This window comes from Electrophorus electricus, chromosome 2 (assembly GCF_041902795.1).
Source record: "Electrophorus electricus isolate QZ-2024a chromosome 2, ASM4190279v1, whole genome shotgun sequence".
Taxonomy (NCBI): domain Eukaryota; kingdom Metazoa; phylum Chordata; class Actinopteri; order Gymnotiformes; family Gymnotidae; genus Electrophorus; species Electrophorus electricus.
In genome coordinates, this window is record NC_137498.1 from 5332412 (window position 1) to 5351822 (window position 19411).

General features: G+C 40.3%; 7 non-coding genes across 7 annotated transcripts; all 7 read right to left on the reverse strand.

The window, feature by feature from the left end:
- Window positions 1-2465: 2465 nt before the first annotated feature.
- On the reverse strand, window positions 2466-2538 carry trnav-cac (transfer RNA valine (anticodon CAC)). The gene has a single exon. It is a non-coding gene; the product is annotated as a tRNA-Val (tRNA).
- Window positions 2539-5036: 2498 nt separating this feature from the next.
- Window positions 5037-5109, reverse strand: trnav-cac (transfer RNA valine (anticodon CAC)). Its single transcript has one exon. It is a non-coding gene; the product is annotated as a tRNA-Val (tRNA).
- A 2498-nt stretch (window positions 5110-7607) lies between these two features.
- trnav-cac (transfer RNA valine (anticodon CAC)) lies at window positions 7608-7680 on the reverse strand. Its single transcript has one exon. It is a non-coding gene; the product is annotated as a tRNA-Val (tRNA).
- Window positions 7681-10178: 2498 nt separating this feature from the next.
- trnav-cac (transfer RNA valine (anticodon CAC)) lies at window positions 10179-10251 on the reverse strand. Its single transcript has one exon. It is a non-coding gene; the product is annotated as a tRNA-Val (tRNA).
- Window positions 10252-13790: 3539 nt separating this feature from the next.
- Window positions 13791-13863, reverse strand: trnav-cac (transfer RNA valine (anticodon CAC)). Its single transcript has one exon. It is a non-coding gene; the product is annotated as a tRNA-Val (tRNA).
- A 2498-nt stretch (window positions 13864-16361) lies between these two features.
- Window positions 16362-16434, reverse strand: trnav-cac (transfer RNA valine (anticodon CAC)). Its single transcript has one exon. It is a non-coding gene; the product is annotated as a tRNA-Val (tRNA).
- A 2498-nt stretch (window positions 16435-18932) lies between these two features.
- trnav-cac (transfer RNA valine (anticodon CAC)) lies at window positions 18933-19005 on the reverse strand. The gene has a single exon. It is a non-coding gene; the product is annotated as a tRNA-Val (tRNA).
- Window positions 19006-19411: the final 406 nt, after the last annotated feature.

Here is a 19411-nt window from a genome sequence, read left to right on the forward strand (position 1 = left end):
ATTTCCTCCTTTTTGGTGCCTGCAAGGCATAGTTTAAAAACTGGCTTGAATTGTCTTCTCCCCGTTAGGACGCAAAATTCAATCCCACCAAGCAATGTTTTCTTGTTTCATTGCCTTTGAGAGACAGAATGTTACTCCCTAGGAATAATATGAAGAGCTCTACCGGATCACTGTAGGCTTATTCATTGGCATGGAAAGCAGTCCCTAGTGCACAAATTCTGCATCATTAACATTGCTTTGCATAGATTTTAATTGTCAGGAGACTATAAGGATGTTACTTTTAAGAATTAGCTAAGTAGCATAACTTATCTCTGTTAGGAGATCAAATACAGATGCACTCGTGGAGTTTCTGTTTTGTTTAATTTTGTTTGAAATACATGGATTAGCACACCCATCATGCTACAATGAGTTTTACATCATCCCTGTGACAATTGAAATCAGCCTTAAACACAGCTCCTAAAGCACAGTCCTTGCATCACCGGAGGACAAGCCTGCTGCATATATTGACTTTCTCGGTTTGCAAATGGAGACAGTGATGGGATATTTTTTTCCAACAGAGAAGCTACACTTTATGTCCATACTAAGATGCTAGTAATCTTCTGATCTTGAAATTTCCATTTTGCACAATGTAGAACCAAGTTGCAGACGAAGAGGTTAGGGATTTCACATGCGTTATAGTGCCGGAGTTTGGAGTACAGGACTTGGAGAACTCAATTGGAGTAACTAGGGAGTTCAGAAAATCATTTCCCTCTGCTGCAAGAAGGCCATTCGATTCCCTGGTGTCTACTTCAAATAGAAGACACAGAAACCAAAGAACCAGCTAATGTTTCTGCTCAGCTTCAATTCAAGGTCCTTTCACACATAATGCAAACGTGATGACCAATTCACTACAGACACCATGCAAAAATGCCTTGATGCAGTATGGTATCACTGCAATTTCAGAACAATTTTTTCACCAGCTCATCCCCAAAACTGAAAATGTGTGCAAATTATTTAGGAGAAAGAATGAACATCATTTATGCCAACACCTTTCATATTTGGAAGTTCACAAATAGCTGCCATTTTATGCAAATTTCGTGGGTATGTTGGATGGCCTAAAATGCGTTTCATGAGCAGACGTAACTAAAATTCAAATGGTTCACAATTGTAATTTTCAGAAATATCTGATTCAAACTGTCAGAAAAAAATGCTGTTTAGCTGAAAGGGAACCCTCTAGTCCGACCTACACATCAGTCCAAACTGGTGGTCCTGGAAAATTGTAGGTTCTGTTCTTGCTTTCTAAACCTATGTAGCAGGGCCGTGTGAGCTCTTCACTGCTTAAGGCCATAAAAACCGAAGATCTCTTTCATTGCAGTCCCAATAGTTGTCCTCAGAACCTCACTCCTCTCAATTCTACCTTGAAGTCATGAACAGTATTTCCTTCTTTTACCATTTTGAGTGCAGTTAAAAAGCAGCTCAGCTGCAGTTCCATGATGCTGAGTTTAAGTTGATTTCCCTGTGCAGTTCTTTAGCCTCGCCTGCCCATGCTTCCCTTTGTTCCAACCATTTTATACAGTAAACACCAAAAATGGATGAAAGAGAAATGCTTCTGCACAGTATGGAAGCTGGGACATGTGACTTGGAAAGCAAATGCAATGACCACTACTCTAGACAAATCAAGAGAGTTCAAGATCTATATCAATCAATAATGATCCCCCAAAAAGGTCTTTTAGTCAACAGGATATATGACAAAATGATGTTGCGATTAGACAAGGAGCTTGGTGCCTCAGTCTGAGGACCTAAAGGGCGAACCGCACAAAGAGTCTCCCACTTGATACACTGCTTAGAAAAAGCACGTGCCCAACTACTGTGCTATCAAGAGGGATGTTTCTGCCAGGTATGGAACAGAGGACCTTTCTCGTGTTAGGCGAACATGCTGAGCACTACACTACAGAAACCACTTTAAAATGCTTCTTTGCCTCTCCAGCTTTTGCTCATTTTTGGGGCTTGAAAATCATAGCTTTAAATCTGGCTAAGCAGTATGACTTCTCAAGCATTAGGATGAAAATTCAGACAACCCCACCAAAGTTCTCTTGTTTCCTACCCTTTTAGAAACAGACTGTTGCTAACTAGGCATAATATGAAGAGTTTTACTTTATCTCTGTAGTTCTCTCATTGGCATATAGAGCATAACCTATTGCACAAATTGTGTATGCTTGATATTGCCTTGCAAGGATTTGTTCTTTGCCATAGACTTGATGAAAGAAACTTTTAAATTTCAGCTAATTAGCATAACCTCTGTTAGGAAACAAAACGAGAACACACTCACTGAAGTTTATGCTTGAAAGACTTGAATTAGCATAGCCATTATGCTATGAGCTTTAATTAATCAGCTTGGCCATTAATTAAGGAGCCTGACTTTTTTCTGTGAAGAACAGCTCTCCATTCAATTGAAAGGACAGCAGTTACACATCTACCAAGAGTTGTGTTTCTGCCTGGTATCGAGCCAGGGACCTTTCGCGTGTGAGGCGAACGTGATAACCACTACACTACAGAAACCCTACAGCACCGGCCGTTCAGGATCAGCCCAGCATTTCCTCCTTTTTGGTGCCTGCAAGGCATAGTTTAAAAACTGGCTTGAATTGTCTTCTCCCCGTTAGGACGCAAAATTCAATCCCACCAAGCAATGTTTTCTTGTTTCATTGCCTTTGAGAGACAGAATGTTACTCCCTAGGAATAATATGAAGAGCTCTACCGGATCACTGTAGGCTTATTCATTGGCATGGAAAGCAGTCCCTAGTGCACAAATTCTGCATCATTAACATTGCTTTGCATAGATTTTAATTGTCAGGAGACTATAAGGATGTTACTTTTAAGAATTAGCTAAGTAGCATAACTTATCTCTGTTAGGAGATCAAATACAGATGCACTCGTGGAGTTTCTGTTTTGTTTAATTTTGTTTGAAATACATGGATTAGCACACCCATCATGCTACAATGAGTTTTACATCATCCCTGTGACAATTGAAATCAGCCTTAAACACAGCTCCTAAAGCACAGTCCTTGCATCACCGGAGGACAAGCCTGCTGCATATATTGACTTTCTCGGTTTGCAAATGGAGACAGTGATGGGATATTTTTTTCCAACAGAGAAGCTACACTTTATGTCCATACTAAGATGCTAGTAATCTTCTGATCTTGAAATTTCCATTTTGCACAATGTAGAACCAAGTTGCAGACGAAGAGGTTAGGGATTTCACATGCGTTATAGTGCCGGAGTTTGGAGTACAGGACTTGGAGAACTCAATTGGAGTAACTAGGGAGTTCAGAAAATCATTTCCCTCTGCTGCAAGAAGGCCATTCGATTCCCTGGTGTCTACTTCAAATAGAAGACACAGAAACCAAAGAACCAGCTAATGTTTCTGCTCAGCTTCAATTCAAGGTCCTTTCACACATAATGCAAACGTGATGACCAATTCACTACAGACACCATGCAAAAATGCCTTGATGCAGTATGGTATCACTGCAATTTCAGAACAATTTTTTCACCAGCTCATCCCCAAAACTGAAAATGTGTGCAAATTATTTAGGAGAAAGAATGAACATCATTTATGCCAAAACCTTTCATATTTGGAAGTTCACAAATAGCTGCCATTTTATGCAAATTTCGTGGGTATGTTGGATGGCCTAAAATGCGTTTCATGAGCAGACGTAACTAAAATTCAAATGGTTCACAATTGTAATTTTCAGAAATATCTGATTCAAACTGTCAGAAAAAAATGCTGTTTAGCTGAAAGGGAACCCTCTAGTCCGACCTACACATCAGTCCAAACTGGTGGTCCTGGAAAATTGTAGGTTCTGTTCTTGCTTTCTAAACCTATGTAGCAGGGCCGTGTGAGCTCTTCACTGCTTAAGGCCATAAAAACCGAAGATCTCTTTCATTGCAGTCCCAATAGTTGTCCTCAGAACCTCACTCCTCTCAATTCTACCTTGAAGTCATGAACAGTATTTCCTTCTTTTACCATTTTGAGTGCAGTTAAAAAGCAGCTCAGCTGCAGTTCCATGATGCTGAGTTTAAGTTGATTTCCCTGTGCAGTTCTTTAGCCTCGCCTGCCCATGCTTCCCTTTGTTCCAACCATTTTATACAGTAAACACCAAAAATGGATGAAAGAGAAATGCTTCTGCACAGTATGGAAGCTGGGACATGTGACTTGGAAAGCAAATGCAATGACCACTACTCTAGACAAATCAAGAGAGTTCAAGATCTATATCAATCAATAATGATCCCCCAAAAAGGTCTTTTAGTCAACAGGATATATGACAAAATGATGTTGCGATTAGACAAGGAGCTTGGTGCCTCAGTCTGAGGACCTAAAGGGCGAACCGCACAAAGAGTCTCCCACTTGATACACTGCTTAGAAAAAGCACGTGCCCAACTACTGTGCTATCAAGAGGGATGTTTCTGCCAGGTATGGAACAGAGGACCTTTCTCGTGTTAGGCGAACATGCTGAGCACTACACTACAGAAACCACTTTAAAATGCTTCTTTGCCTCTCCAGCTTTTGCTCATTTTTGGGGCTTGAAAATCATAGCTTTAAATCTGGCTAAGCAGTATGACTTCTCAAGCATTAGGATGAAAATTCAGACAACCCCACCAAAGTTCTCTTGTTTCCTACCCTTTTAGAAACAGACTGTTGCTAACTAGGCATAATATGAAGAGTTTTACTTTATCTCTGTAGTTCTCTCATTGGCATATAGAGCATAACCTATTGCACAAATTGTGTATGCTTGATATTGCCTTGCAAGGATTTGTTCTTTGCCATAGACTTGATGAAAGAAACTTTTAAATTTCAGCTAATTAGCATAACCTCTGTTAGGAAACAAAACGAGAACACACTCACTGAAGTTTATGCTTGAAAGACTTGAATTAGCATAGCCATTATGCTATGAGCTTTAATTAATCAGCTTGGCCATTAATTAAGGAGCCTGACTTTTTTCTGTGAAGAACAGCTCTCCATTCAATTGAAAGGACAGCAGTTACACATCTACCAAGAGTTGTGTTTCTGCCTGGTATCGAGCCAGGGACCTTTCGCGTGTGAGGCGAACGTGATAACCACTACACTACAGAAACCCTACAGCACCGGCCGTTCAGGATCAGCCCAGCATTTCCTCCTTTTTGGTGCCTGCAAGGCATAGTTTAAAAACTGGCTTGAATTGTCTTCTCCCCGTTAGGACGCAAAATTCAATCCCACCAAGCAATGTTTTCTTGTTTCATTGCCTTTGAGAGACAGAATGTTACTCCCTAGGAATAATATGAAGAGCTCTACCGGATCACTGTAGGCTTATTCATTGGCATGGAAAGCAGTCCCTAGTGCACAAATTCTGCATCATTAACATTGCTTTGCATAGATTTTAATTGTCAGGAGACTATAAGGATGTTACTTTTAAGAATTAGCTAAGTAGCATAACTTATCTCTGTTAGGAGATCAAATACAGATGCACTCGTGGAGTTTCTGTTTTGTTTAATTTTGTTTGAAATACATGGATTAGCACACCCATCATGCTACAATGAGTTTTACATCATCCCTGTGACAATTGAAATCAGCCTTAAACACAGCTCCTAAAGCACAGTCCTTGCATCACCGGAGGACAAGCCTGCTGCATATATTGACTTTCTCGGTTTGCAAATGGAGACAGTGATGGGATATTTTTTTCCAACAGAGAAGCTACACTTTATGTCCATACTAAGATGCTAGTAATCTTCTGATCTTGAAATTTCCATTTTGCACAATGTAGAACCAAGTTGCAGACGAAGAGGTTAGGGATTTCACATGCGTTATAGTGCCGGAGTTTGGAGTACAGGACTTGGAGAACTCAATTGGAGTAACTAGGGAGTTCAGAAAATCATTTCCCTCTGCTGCAAGAAGGCCATTCGATTCCCTGGTGTCTACTTCAAATAGAAGACACAGAAACCAAAGAACCAGCTAATGTTTCTGCTCAGCTTCAATTCAAGGTCCTTTCACACATAATGCAAACGTGATGACCAATTCACTACAGACACCATGCAAAAATGCCTTGATGCAGTATGGTATCACTGCAATTTCAGAACAATTTTTTCACCAGCTCATCCCCAAAACTGAAAATGTGTGCAAATTATTTAGGAGAAAGAATGAACATCATTTATGCCAAAACCTTTCATATTTGGAAGTTCACAAATAGCTGCCATTTTATGCAAATTTCGTGGGTATGTTGGATGGCCTAAAATGCGTTTCATGAGCAGACGTAACTAAAATTCAAATGGTTCACAATTGTAATTTTCAGAAATATCTGATTCAAACTGTCAGAAAAAAATGCTGTTTAGCTGAAAGGGAACCCTCTAGTCCGACCTACACATCAGTCCAAACTGGTGGTCCTGGAAAATTGTAGGTTCTGTTCTTGCTTTCTAAACCTATGTAGCAGGGCCGTGTGAGCTCTTCACTGCTTAAGGCCATAAAAACCGAAGATCTCTTTCATTGCAGTCCCAATAGTTGTCCTCAGAACCTCACTCCTCTCAATTCTACCTTGAAGTCATGAACAGTATTTCCTTCTTTTACCATTTTGAGTGCAGTTAAAAAGCAGCTCAGCTGCAGTTCCATGATGCTGAGTTTAAGTTGATTTCCCTGTGCAGTTCTTTAGCCTCGCCTGCCCATGCTTCCCTTTGTTCCAACCATTTTATACAGTAAACACCAAAAATGGATGAAAGAGAAATGCTTCTGCACAGTATGGAAGCTGGGACATGTGACTTGGAAAGCAAATGCAATGACCACTACTCTAGACAAATCAAGAGAGTTCAAGATCTATATCAATCAATAATGATCCCCCAAAAAGGTCTTTTAGTCAACAGGATATATGACAAAATGATGTTGCGATTAGACAAGGAGCTTGGTGCCTCAGTCTGAGGACCTAAAGGGCGAACCGCACAAAGAGTCTCCCACTTGATACACTGCTTAGAAAAAGCACGTGCCCAACTACTGTGCTATCAAGAGGGATGTTTCTGCCAGGTATGGAACAGAGGACCTTTCTCGTGTTAGGCGAACATGCTGAGCACTACACTACAGAAACCACTTTAAAATGCTTCTTTGCCTCTCCAGCTTTTGCTCATTTTTGGGGCTTGAAAATCATAGCTTTAAATCTGGCTAAGCAGTATGACTTCTCAAGCATTAGGATGAAAATTCAGACAACCCCACCAAAGTTCTCTTGTTTCCTACCCTTTTAGAAACAGACTGTTGCTAACTAGGCATAATATGAAGAGTTTTACTTTATCTCTGTAGTTCTCTCATTGGCATATAGAGCATAACCTATTGCACAAATTGTGTATGCTTGATATTGCCTTGCAAGGATTTGTTCTTTGCCATAGACTTGATGAAAGAAACTTTTAAATTTCAGCTAATTAGCATAACCTCTGTTAGGAAACAAAACGAGAACACACTCACTGAAGTTTATGCTTGAAAGACTTGAATTAGCATAGCCATTATGCTATGAGTTTTAATTAATCAGCTTGGCCATTAATTAAGGAGCCTGACTTTTTTCTGTGAAGAACAGCTCTCCATTCAATTGAAAGGACAGCAGTTACACATCTACCAAGAGTTGTGTTTCTGCCTGGTATCGAGCCAGGGACCTTTCGCGTGTGAGGTGAACGTGATAACCACTACACTACAGAAACCCTACAGCACCGGCCGTTCAGGATCAGCCCAGCATTTCCTCCTTTTTGGTGCCTGCAAGGCATAGTTTAAAAACTGGCTTGAATTGTCTTCTCCCCGTTAGGACGCAAAATTCAATCCCACCAAGCAATGTTTTCTTGTTTCATTGCCTTTGAGAGACAGAATGTTACTCCCTAGGAATAATATGAAGAGCTCTACCGGATCACTGTAGGCTTATTCATTGGCATGGAAAGCAGTCCCTAGTGCACAAATTCTGCATCATTAACATTGCTTTGCATAGATTTTAATTGTCAGGAGACTATAAGGATGTTACTTTTAAGAATTAGCTAAGTAGCATAACTTATCTCTGTTAGGAGATCAAATACAGATGCACTCGTGGAGTTTCTGTTTTGTTTAATTTTGTTTGAAATACATGGATTAGCACACCCATCATGCTACAATGAGTTTTACATCATCCCTGTGACAATTGAAATCAGCCTTAAACACAGCTCCTAAAGCACAGTCCTTGCATCACCGGAGGACAAGCCTGCTGCATATATTGACTTTCTCGGTTTGCAAATGGAGACAGTGATGGGATATTTTTTTCCAACAGAGAAGCTACACTTTATGTCCATACTAAGATGCTAGTAATCTTCTGATCTTGAAATTTCCATTTTGCACAATGTAGAACCAAGTTGCAGACGAAGAGGTTAGGGATTTCACATGCGTTATAGTGCCGGAGTTTGGAGTACAGGACTTGGAGAACTCAATTGGAGTAACTAGGGAGTTCAGAAAATCATTTCCCTCTGCTGCAAGAAGGCCATTCGATTCCCTGGTGTCTACTTCAAATAGAAGACACAGAAACCAAAGAACCAGCTAATGTTTCTGCTCAGCTTCAATTCAAGGTCCTTTCACACTTAATGCAAACGTGATGACCAATTCACTACAGACACCATGCAAAAATGCCTTGATGCAGTATGGTATCACTGCAATTTCAGAACAATTTTTTCACCAGCTCATCCCCAAAACTGAAAATGTGTGCAAATTATTTAGGAGAAAGAATGAACATCATTTATGCCAAAACCTTTCATATTTGGAAGTTCACAAATAGCTGCCATTTTATGCAAATTTCGTGGGTATGTTGGATGGCCTAAAATGCGTTTCATGAGCAGACGTAACTAAAATTCAAATGGTTCACAATTGTAATTTTCAGAAATATCTGATTCAAACTGTCAGAAAAAAATGCTGTTTAGCTGAAAGGGAACCCTCTAGTCCGACCTACACATCAGTCCAAACTGGTGGTCCTGGAAAATTGTAGGTTCTGTTCTTGCTTTCTAAACCTATGTAGCAGGGCCGTGTGAGCTCTTCACTGCTTAAGGCCATAAAAACCGAAGATCTCTTTCATTGCAGTCCCAATAGTTGTCCTCAGAACCTCACTCCTCTCAATTCTACCTTGAAGTCATGAACAGTATTTCCTTCTTTTACCATTTTGAGTGCAGTTAAAAAGCAGCTCAGCTGCAGTTCCATGATGCTGAGTTTAAGTTGATTTCCCTGTGCAGTTCTTTAGCCTCGCCTGCCCATGCTTCCCTTTGTTCCAACCATTTTATACAGTAAACACCAAAAATGGATGAAAGAGAAATGCTTCTGCACAGTATGGAAGCTGGGACATGTGACTTGGAAAGCAAATGCAATGACCACTACTCTAGACAAATCAAGAGAGTTCAAGATCTATATCAATCAATAATGATCCCCCAAAAAGGTCTTTTAGTCAACAGGATATATGACAAAATGATGTTGCGATTAGACAAGGAGCTTGGTGCCTCAGTCTGAGGACCTAAAGGGCGAACCGCACAAAGAGTCTCCCACTTGATACACTGCTTAGAAAAAGCACGTGCCCAACTACTGTGCTATCAAGAGGGATGTTTCTGCCAGGTATGGAACAGAGGACCTTTCTCGTGTTAGGCGAACATGCTGAGCACTACACTACAGAAACCACTTTAAAATGCTTCTTTGCCTCTCCAGCTTTTGCTCATTTTTGGGGCTTGAAAATCATAGCTTTAAATCTGGCTAAGCAGTATGACTTCTCAAGCATTAGGATGAAAATTCAGACAACCCCACCAAAGTTCTCTTGTTTCCTACCCTTTTAGAAACAGACTGTTGCTAACTAGGCATAATATGAAGAGTTTTACTTTATCTCTGTAGTTCTCTCATTGGCATATAGAGCATAACCTATTGCACAAATTGTGTATGCTTGATATTGCCTTGCAAGGATTTGTTCTTTGCCATAGACTTGATGAAAGAAACTTTTAAATTTCAGCTAATTAGCATAACCTCTGTTAGGAAACAAAACGAGAACACACTCACTGAAGTTTATGCTTGAAAGACTTGAATTAGCATAGCCATTATGCTATGAGTTTTAATTAATCAGCTTGGCCATTAATTAAGGAGCCTGACTTTTTTCTGTGAAGAACAGCTCTCCATTCAATTGAAAGGACAGCAGTTACACATCTACCAAGAGTTGTGTTTCTGCCTGGTATCGAGCCAGGGACCTTTCGCGTGTGAGGCGAACGTGATAACCACTACACTACAGAAACCCTACAGCACCGGCCGTTCAGGATCAGCCCAGCATTTCCTCCTTTTTGGTGCCTGCAAGGCATAGTTTAAAAACTGGCTTGAATTGTCTTCTCCCCGTTAGGACGCAAAATTCAATCCCACCAAGCAATGTTTTCTTGTTTCATTGCCTTTGAGAGACAGAATGTTACTCCCTAGGAATAATATGAAGAGCTCTACCGGATCACTGTAGGCTTATTCATTGGCATGGAAAGCAGTCCCTAGTGCACAAATTCTGCATCATTAACATTGCTTTGCATAGATTTTAATTGTCAGGAGACTATAAGGATGTTACTTTTAAGAATTAGCTAAGTAGCATAACTTATCTCTGTTAGGAGATCAAATACAGATGCACTCGTGGAGTTTCTGTTTTGTTTAATTTTGTTTGAAATACATGGATTAGCACACCCATCATGCTACAATGAGTTTTACATCATCCCTGTGACAATTGAAATCAGCCTTAAACACAGCTCCTAAAGCACAGTCCTTGCATCACCGGAGGACAAGCCTGCTGCATATATTGACTTTCTCGGTTTGCAAATGGAGACAGTGATGGGATATTTTTTTCCAACAGAGAAGCTACACTTTATGTCCATACTAAGATGCTAGTAATCTTCTGATCTTGAAATTTCCATTTTGCACAATGTAGAACCAAGTTGCAGACGAAGAGGTTAGGGATTTCACATGCGTTATAGTGCCGGAGTTTGGAGTACAGGACTTGGAGAACTCAATTGGAGTAACTAGGGAGTTCAGAAAATCATTTCCCTCTGCTGCAAGAAGGCCATTCGATTCCCTGGTGTCTACTTCAAATAGAAGACACAGAAACCAAAGAACCAGCTAATGTTTCTGCTCAGCTTCAATTCAAGGTCCTTTCACACATAATGCAAACGTGATGACCAATTCACTACAGACACCATGCAAAAATGCCTTGATGCAGTATGGTATCACTGCAATTTCAGAACAATTTTTTCACCAGCTCATCCCCAAAACTGAAAATGTGTGCAAATTATTTAGGAGAAAGAATGAACATCATTTATGCCAAAACCTTTCATATTTGGAAGTTCACAAATAGCTGCCATTTTATGCAAATTTCGTGGGTATGTTGGATGGCCTAAAATGCGTTTCATGAGCAGACGTAACTAAAATTCAAATGGTTCACAATTGTAATTTTCAGAAATATCTGATTCAAACTGTCAGAAAAAAATGCTGTTTAGCTGAAAGGGAACCCTCTAGTCCGACCTACACATCAGTCCAAACTGGTGGTCCTGGAAAATTGTAGGTTCTGTTCTTGCTTTCTAAACCTATGTAGCAGGGCCGTGTGAGCTCTTCACTGCTTAAGGCCATAAAAACCGAAGATCTCTTTCATTGCAGTCCCAATAGTTGTCCTCAGAACCTCACTCCTCTCAATTCTACCTTGAAGTCATGAACAGTATTTCCTTCTTTTACCATTTTGAGTGCAGTTAAAAAGCAGCTCAGCTGCAGTTCCATGATGCTGAGTTTAAGTTGATTTCCCTGTGCAGTTCTTTAGCCTCGCCTGCCCATGCTTCCCTTTGTTCCAACCATTTTATACAGTAAACACCAAAAATGGATGAAAGAGAAATGCTTCTGCACAGTATGGAAGCTGGGACATGTGACTTGGAAAGCAAATGCAATGACCACTACTCTAGACAAATCAAGAGAGTTCAAGATCTATATCAATCAATAATGATCCCCCAAAAAGGTCTTTTAGTCAACAGGATATATGACAAAATGATGTTGCGATTAGACAAGGAGCTTGGTGCCTCAGTCTGAGGACCTAAAGGGCGAACCGCACAAAGAGTCTCCCACTTGATACACTGCTTAGAAAAAGCACGTGCCCAACTACTGTGCTATCAAGAGGGATGTTTCTGCCAGGTATGGAACAGAGGACCTTTCTCGTGTTAGGCGAACATGCTGAGCACTACACTACAGAAACCACTTTAAAATGCTTCTTTGCCTCTCCAGCTTTTGCTCATTTTTGGGGCTTGAAAATCATAGCTTTAAATCTGGCTAAGCAGTATGACTTCTCAAGCATTAGGATGAAAATTCAGACAACCCCACCAAAGTTCTCTTGTTTCCTACCCTTTAAGAAACAGACTGTTGCTAACTATGCATAATATGAAGAGTTTTACTTTATCTCTGTAGTTCTCTCATTGGCATATAGAGATGCATCTACCAAGAGTTGTGTTTCTGCCTGGTATCGAGCCAGGGACCTGTCAGAAAAAAATGCTGTTTAGCTGAAAGGGAACCCTCTAGTCCGACCTACACATCAGTCCAAACTGGTGGTCCTGGAAAATTGTAGGTTCTGTTCTTGCTTTCTAAACCTATGTAGCAGGGCCGTGTGAGCTCTTCACTGCTTAAGGCCATAAAAACCGAAGATCTCTTTCATTGCAGTCCCAATAGTTGTCCTCAGAACCTCACTCCTCTCAATTCTACCTTGAAGTCATGAACAGTATTTCCTTCTTTTACCATTTTGAGTGCAGTTAAAAAGCAGCTCAGCTGCAGTTCCATGATGCTGAGTTTAAGTTGATTTCCCTGTGCAGTTCTTTAGCCTCGCCTGCCCATGCTTCCCTTTGTTCCAACCATTTTATACAGTAAACACCAAAAATGGATGAAAGAGAAATGCTTCTGCACAGTATGGAAGCTGGGACATGTGACTTGGAAAGCAAATGCAATGACCACTACTCTAGACAAATCAAGAGAGTTCAAGATCTATATCAATCAATAATGATCCCCCAAAAAGGTCTTTTAGTCAACAGGATATATGACAAAATGATGTTGCGATTAGACAAGGAGCTTGGTGCCTCAGTCTGAGGACCTAAAGGGCGAACCGCACAAAGAGTCTCCCACTTGATACACTGCTTAGAAAAAGCACGTGCCCAACTACTGTGCTATCAAGAGGGATGTTTCTGCCAGGTATGGAACAGAGGACCTTTCTCGTGTTAGGCGAACATGCTGAGCACTACACTACAGAAACCACTTTAAAATGCTTCTTTGCCTCTCCAGCTTTTGCTCATTTTTGGGGCTTGAAAATCATAGCTTTAAATCTGGCTAAGCAGTATGACTTCTCAAGCATTAGGATGAAAATTCAGACAACCCCACCAAAGTTCTCTTGTTTCCTACCCTTTTAGAAACAGACTGTTGCTAACTAGGCATAATATGAAGAGTTTTACTTTATCTCTGTAGTTCTCTCATTGGCATATAGAGCATAACCTATTGCACAAATTGTGTATGCTTGATATTGCCTTGCAAGGATTTGTTCTTTGCCATAGACTTGATGAAAGAAACTTTTAAATTTCAGCTAATTAGCATAACCTCTGTTAGGAAACAAAACGAGAACACACTCACTGAAGTTTATGCTTGAAAGACTTGAATTAGCATAGCCATTATGCTATGAGTTTTAATTAATCAGCTTGGCCATTAATTAAGGAGCCTGACTTTTTTCTGTGAAGAACAGCTCTCCATTCAATTGAAAGGACAGCAGTTACACATCTACCAAGAGTTGTGTTTCTGCCTGGTATCGAGCCAGGGACCTTTCGCGTGTGAGGCGAACGTGATAACCACTACACTACAGAAACCCTACAGCACCGGCCGTTCAGGATCAGCCCAGCATTTCCTCCTTTTTGGTGCCTGCAAGGCATAGTTTAAAAACTGGCTTGAATTGTCTTCTCCCCGTTAGGACGCAAAATTCAATCCCACCAAGCAATGTTTTCTTGTTTCATTGCCTTTGAGAGACAGAATGTTACTCCCTAGGAATAATATGAAGAGCTCTACCGGATCACTGTAGGCTTATTCATTGGCATGGAAAGCAGTCCCTAGTGCACAAATTCTGCATCATTAACATTGCTTTGCATAGATTTTAATTGTCAGGAGACTATAAGGATGTTACTTTTAAGAATTAGCTAAGTAGCATAACTTATCTCTGTTAGGAGATCAAATACAGATGCACTCGTGGAGTTTCTGTTTTGTTTAATTTTGTTTGAAATACATGGATTAGCACACCCATCATGCTACAATGAGTTTTACATCATCCCTGTGACAATTGAAATCAGCCTTAAACACAGCTCCTAAAGCACAGTCCTTGCATCACCGGAGGACAAGCCTGCTGCATATATTGACTTTCTCGGTTTGCAAATGGAGACAGTGATGGGATATTTTTTTCCAACAGAGAAGCTACACTTTATGTCCATACTAAGATGCTAGTAATCTTCTGATCTTGAAATTTCCATTTTGCACAATGTAGAACCAAGTTGCAGACGAAGAGGTTAGGGATTTCACATGCGTTATAGTGCCGGAGTTTGGAGTACAGGACTTGGAGAACTCAATTGGAGTAACTAGGGAGTTCAGAAAATCATTTCCCTCTGCTGCAAGAAGGCCATTCGATTCCCTGGTGTCTACTTCAAATAGAAGACACAGAAACCAAAGAACCAGCTAATGTTTCTGCTCAGCTTCAATTCAAGGTCCTTTCACACATAATGCAAACGTGATGACCAATTCACTACAGACACCATGCAAAAATGCCTTGATGCAGTATGGTATCACTGCAATTTCAGAACAATTTTTTCACCAGCTCATCCCCAAAACTGAAAATGTGTGCAAATTATTTAGGAGAAAGAATGAACATCATTTATGCCAAAACCTTTCATATTTGGAAGTTCACAAATAGCTGCCATTTTATGCAAATTTCGTGGGTATGTTGGATGGCCTAAAATGCGTTTCATGAGCAGACGTAACTAAAATTCAAATGGTTCACAATTGTAATTTTCAGAAATATCTGATTCAAACTGTCAGAAAAAAATGCTGTTTAGCTGAAAGGGAACCCTCTAGTCTGACCTACACATCAGTCGAAACTGGTGGTCCTGGAAAATTGTAGGTTCTGTTCTTGCTTTCTAAACCTATGTAGCAGGGCCGTGTGAGCTCTTCACTGCTTAAGGCCATAAAAACCGAAGATCTCTTTCATTGCAGTCCCAATAGTTGTCCTCAGAACCTCACTCCTCTCAATTCTACCTTGAAGTCATGAACAGTATTGCCTTCTTTTAACGTTTTGAATACACTTAAAAAGCAGCTCAGCTGCAGTTCCATGATGCTGAGTTTAAGTTGATTTCCCTGTGCAGTTCTTTAGCCTCGCCTGCCCATGCTTCCCTTTGTTCCAACCATTTTATACAGTAAACACCAAAAATGGATGAAAGAGAAATGCTTCTGCACAGTATGGAAGCTGGGACATGTGACTTGGAAAGCAAATGCAATGACCACTACTCTAGACAAATCAAGAGAGTTCAAGATCTATATCAATCAATAATGATCCCCCAAAAAGGTCTTTTAGTCAACAGGATATATGACAAAATGATGTTGCGATTAGACAAGGAGCTTGGTGCCTCAGTCTGAGGACCTAAAGGGCGAACCGCACAAAGAGTCTCCCACTTGATACACTGCTTAGAAAAAGCACGTGCCCAACTACTGTGCTATCAAGAGGGATGTTTCTGCCAGGTATGGAACAGAGGACCTTTCTCGTGTTAGGCGAACATGCTGAGCACTACACTACAGAAACCACTTTAAAATGCTTCTTTGCCTCTCCAGCTTTTGCTCATTTTTGGGGCTTGAAAATCATAGCTTTAAATCTGGCTAAGCAGTATGACTTCTCAAGCATTAGGATGAAAATTCAGACAACCCCACCAAAGTTCTCTTGTTTCCTACCCTTTTAGAAACAGACTGTTGCTAACTAGGCATAATATGAAGAGTTTTACTTTATCTCTGTAGTTCTCTCATTGGCATATAGAGCATAACCTATTGCACAAATTGTGTATGCTTGATATTGCCTTGCAAGGATTTGTTCTTTGCCATAGACTTGATGAAAGAAACTTTTAAATTTCAGCTAATTAGCATAACCTCTGTTAGGAAACAAAACGAGAACACACTCACTGAAGTTTATGCTTGAAAGACTTGAATTAGCATAGCCATTATGCTATGAGTTTTAATTAATCAGCTTGGCCATTAATTAAGGAGCCTGACTTTTTTCTGTGAAGAACAGCTCTCCATTCAATTGAAAGGACAGCAGTTACACATCTACCAAGAGTTGTGTTTCTGCCTGGTATCGAGCCAGGGACCTTTCGCGTGTGAGGCGAACGTGATAACCACTACACTACAGAAACCCTACAGCACCGGCCGTTCAGGATCAGCCCAGCATTTCCTCCTTTTTGGTGCCTGCAAGGCATAGTTTAAAAACTGGCTTGAATTGTCTTCTCCCCGTTAGGACGCAAAATTCAATCCCACCAAGCAATGTTTTCTTGTTTCATTGCCTTTGAGAGACAGAATGTTACTCCCTAGGAATAATATGAAGAGCTCTACCGGATCACTGTAGGCTTATTCATTGGCATGGAAAGCAGTCCCTAGTGCACAAATTCTGCATCATTAACATTGCTTTGCATAGATTTTAATTGTCAGGAGACTATAAGGATGTTACTTTTAAGAATTAGCTAAGTAGCATAACTTATCTCTGTTAGGAGATCAAATACAGATGCACTCGTGGAGTTTCTGTTTTGTTTAATTTTGTTTGAAATACATGGATTAGCACACCCATCATGCTACAATGAGTTTTACATCATCCCTGTGACAATTGAAATCAGCCTTAAACACAGCTCCTAAAGCACAGTCCTTGCATCACCGGAGGACAAGCCTGCTGCATATATTGACTTTCTCGGTTTGCAAATGGAGACAGTGATGGGATATTTTTTTCCAACAGAGAAGCTACACTTTATGTCCATACTAAGATGCTAGTAATCTTCTGATCTTGAAATTTCCATTTTGCACAATGTAGAACCAAGTTGCAGACGAAGAGGTTAGGGATTTCACATGCGTTATAGTGCCGGAGTTTGGAGTACAGGACTTGGAGAACTCAATTGGAGTAACTAGGGAGTTCAGAAAATCATTTCCCTCTGCTGCAAGAAGGCCATTCGATTCCCTGGTGTCTACTTCAAATAGAAGACACAGAAACCAAAGAACCAGCTAATGTTTCTGCTCAGCTTCAATTCAAGGTCCTTTCACACATAATGCAAACGTGATGACCAATTCACTACAGACACCATGCAAAAATGCCTTGATGCAGTATGGTATCACTGCAATTTCAGAACAATTTTTTCACCAGCTAATCCCCAAAACTGAAAATGTGTGCAAATTATTTAGGAGAAAGAATGAACATCATTTATGCCAAAACCTTTCATATTTGGAAGTTCACAAATAGCTGCCATTTTATGCAAATTTCGTGGGTATGTTGGATGGCCTAAAATGCGTTTCATGAGCAGACGTAACTAAAATTCAAATGGTTCACAATTGTAATTTTCAGAAATATCTGATTCAAACTGTCAGAAAAAAATGCTGTTTAGCTGAAAGGGAACCCTCTAGTCCGACCTACACATCAGTCCAAACTGGTGGTCCTGGAAAATTGTAGGTTCTGTTCTTGCTTTCTAAACCTATGTAGCAGGGCCGTGTGAGCTCTTCACTGCTTAAGGCCATAAAAACCGAAGATCTCTTTCATTGCAGTCCCAATAGTTGTCCTCAGAACCTCACTCCTCTCAATTCTACCTTGAAGTCATGAACAGTATTTCCTTCTTTTACCATTTTGAGTGCAGTTAAAAAGCAGCTCAGCTGCAGTTCCATGATGCTGAGTTTAAGTTGATTTCCCTGTGCAGTTCTTTAGCCTCGCCTGCCCATGCTTCCCTTTGTTCCAACCATTTTATACAGTAAACACCAAAAATGGATGAAAGAGAAATGCTTCTGCACAGTATGGAAGCTGGGACATGTGACTTGGAAAGCAAATGCAATGACCACTACTCTAGACAAATCAAGAGAGTTCAAGATCTATATCAATCAATAATGATCCCCCAAAAAGGTCTTTTAGTCAACAGGATATATGACAAAATGATGTTGCGATTAGACAAGGAGCTTGGTGCCTCAGTCTGAGGACCTAAAGGGCGAACCGCACAAAGAGTCTCCCACTTGATACACTGCTTAGAAAAAGCACGTGCCCAACTACTGTGCTATCAAGAGGGATGTTTCTGCCAGGTATGGAACAGAGGACCTTTCTCGTGTTAGGCGAACATGCTGAGCACTACACTACAGAAACCACTTTAAAATGCTTCTTTGCCTCTCCAGCTTTTGCTCATTTTTGGGGCTTGAAAATCATAGCTTTAAATCTGGCTAAGCAGTATGACTTCTCAAGCATTAGGATGAAAATTCAGACAACCCCACCAAAGTTCTCTTGTTTCCTACCCTTTTAGAAACAGACTGTTGCTAACTAGGCATAATATGAAGAGTTTTACTTTATCTCTGTAGTTCTCTCATTGGCATATAGAGCATAACCTATTGCACAAATTGTGTATGCTTGATATTGCCTTGCAAGGATTTGTTCTTTGCCATAGACTTGATGAAAGAAACTTTTAAATTTCAGCTAATTAGCATAACCTCTGTTAGGAAACAAAATGAGAACACACTCACTGAAGTTTATGCTTGAAAGACTTGAATTAGCATAGCCATTATGCTATGAGTTTTAATTAATCAGCTTGGCCATTAATTAAGGAGCCTGACTTTTTTCTGTGAAGAACAGCTCTCCATTCAATTGAAAGGACAGCAGTTACACATCTACCAAGAGTTGTGTTTCTGCCTGGTATCGAGCCAGGGACCTTTCGCGTGTGAGGCGAACGTGATAACCACTACACTACAGAAACCCTACAGCACCGGCCGTTCAGGATCAGCCCAGCATTTCCTCCTTTTTGGTGCCTGCAAGGCATAGTTTAAAAACTGGCTTGAATTGTCTTCTACCCGTTAGGACGCAAAATTCAATCCCACCAAGCAATGTTTTCTTGTTTCATTGCCTTTGAGAGACAGAATGTTACTCCCTAGGAATAATATGAAGAGCTCTACCGGATCACTGTAGGCTTATTCATTGGCATGGAAAGCAGTCCCTAGTGCACAAATTCTGCATCATTAACATTGCTTTGCATAGATTTTAATTGTCAGGAGACTATAAGGATGTTACTTTTAAGAATTAGCTAAGTAGCATAACTTATCTCTGTTAGGAGATCAAATACAGATGCACTCGTGGAGTTTCTGTTTTGTTTAATTTTGTTTGAA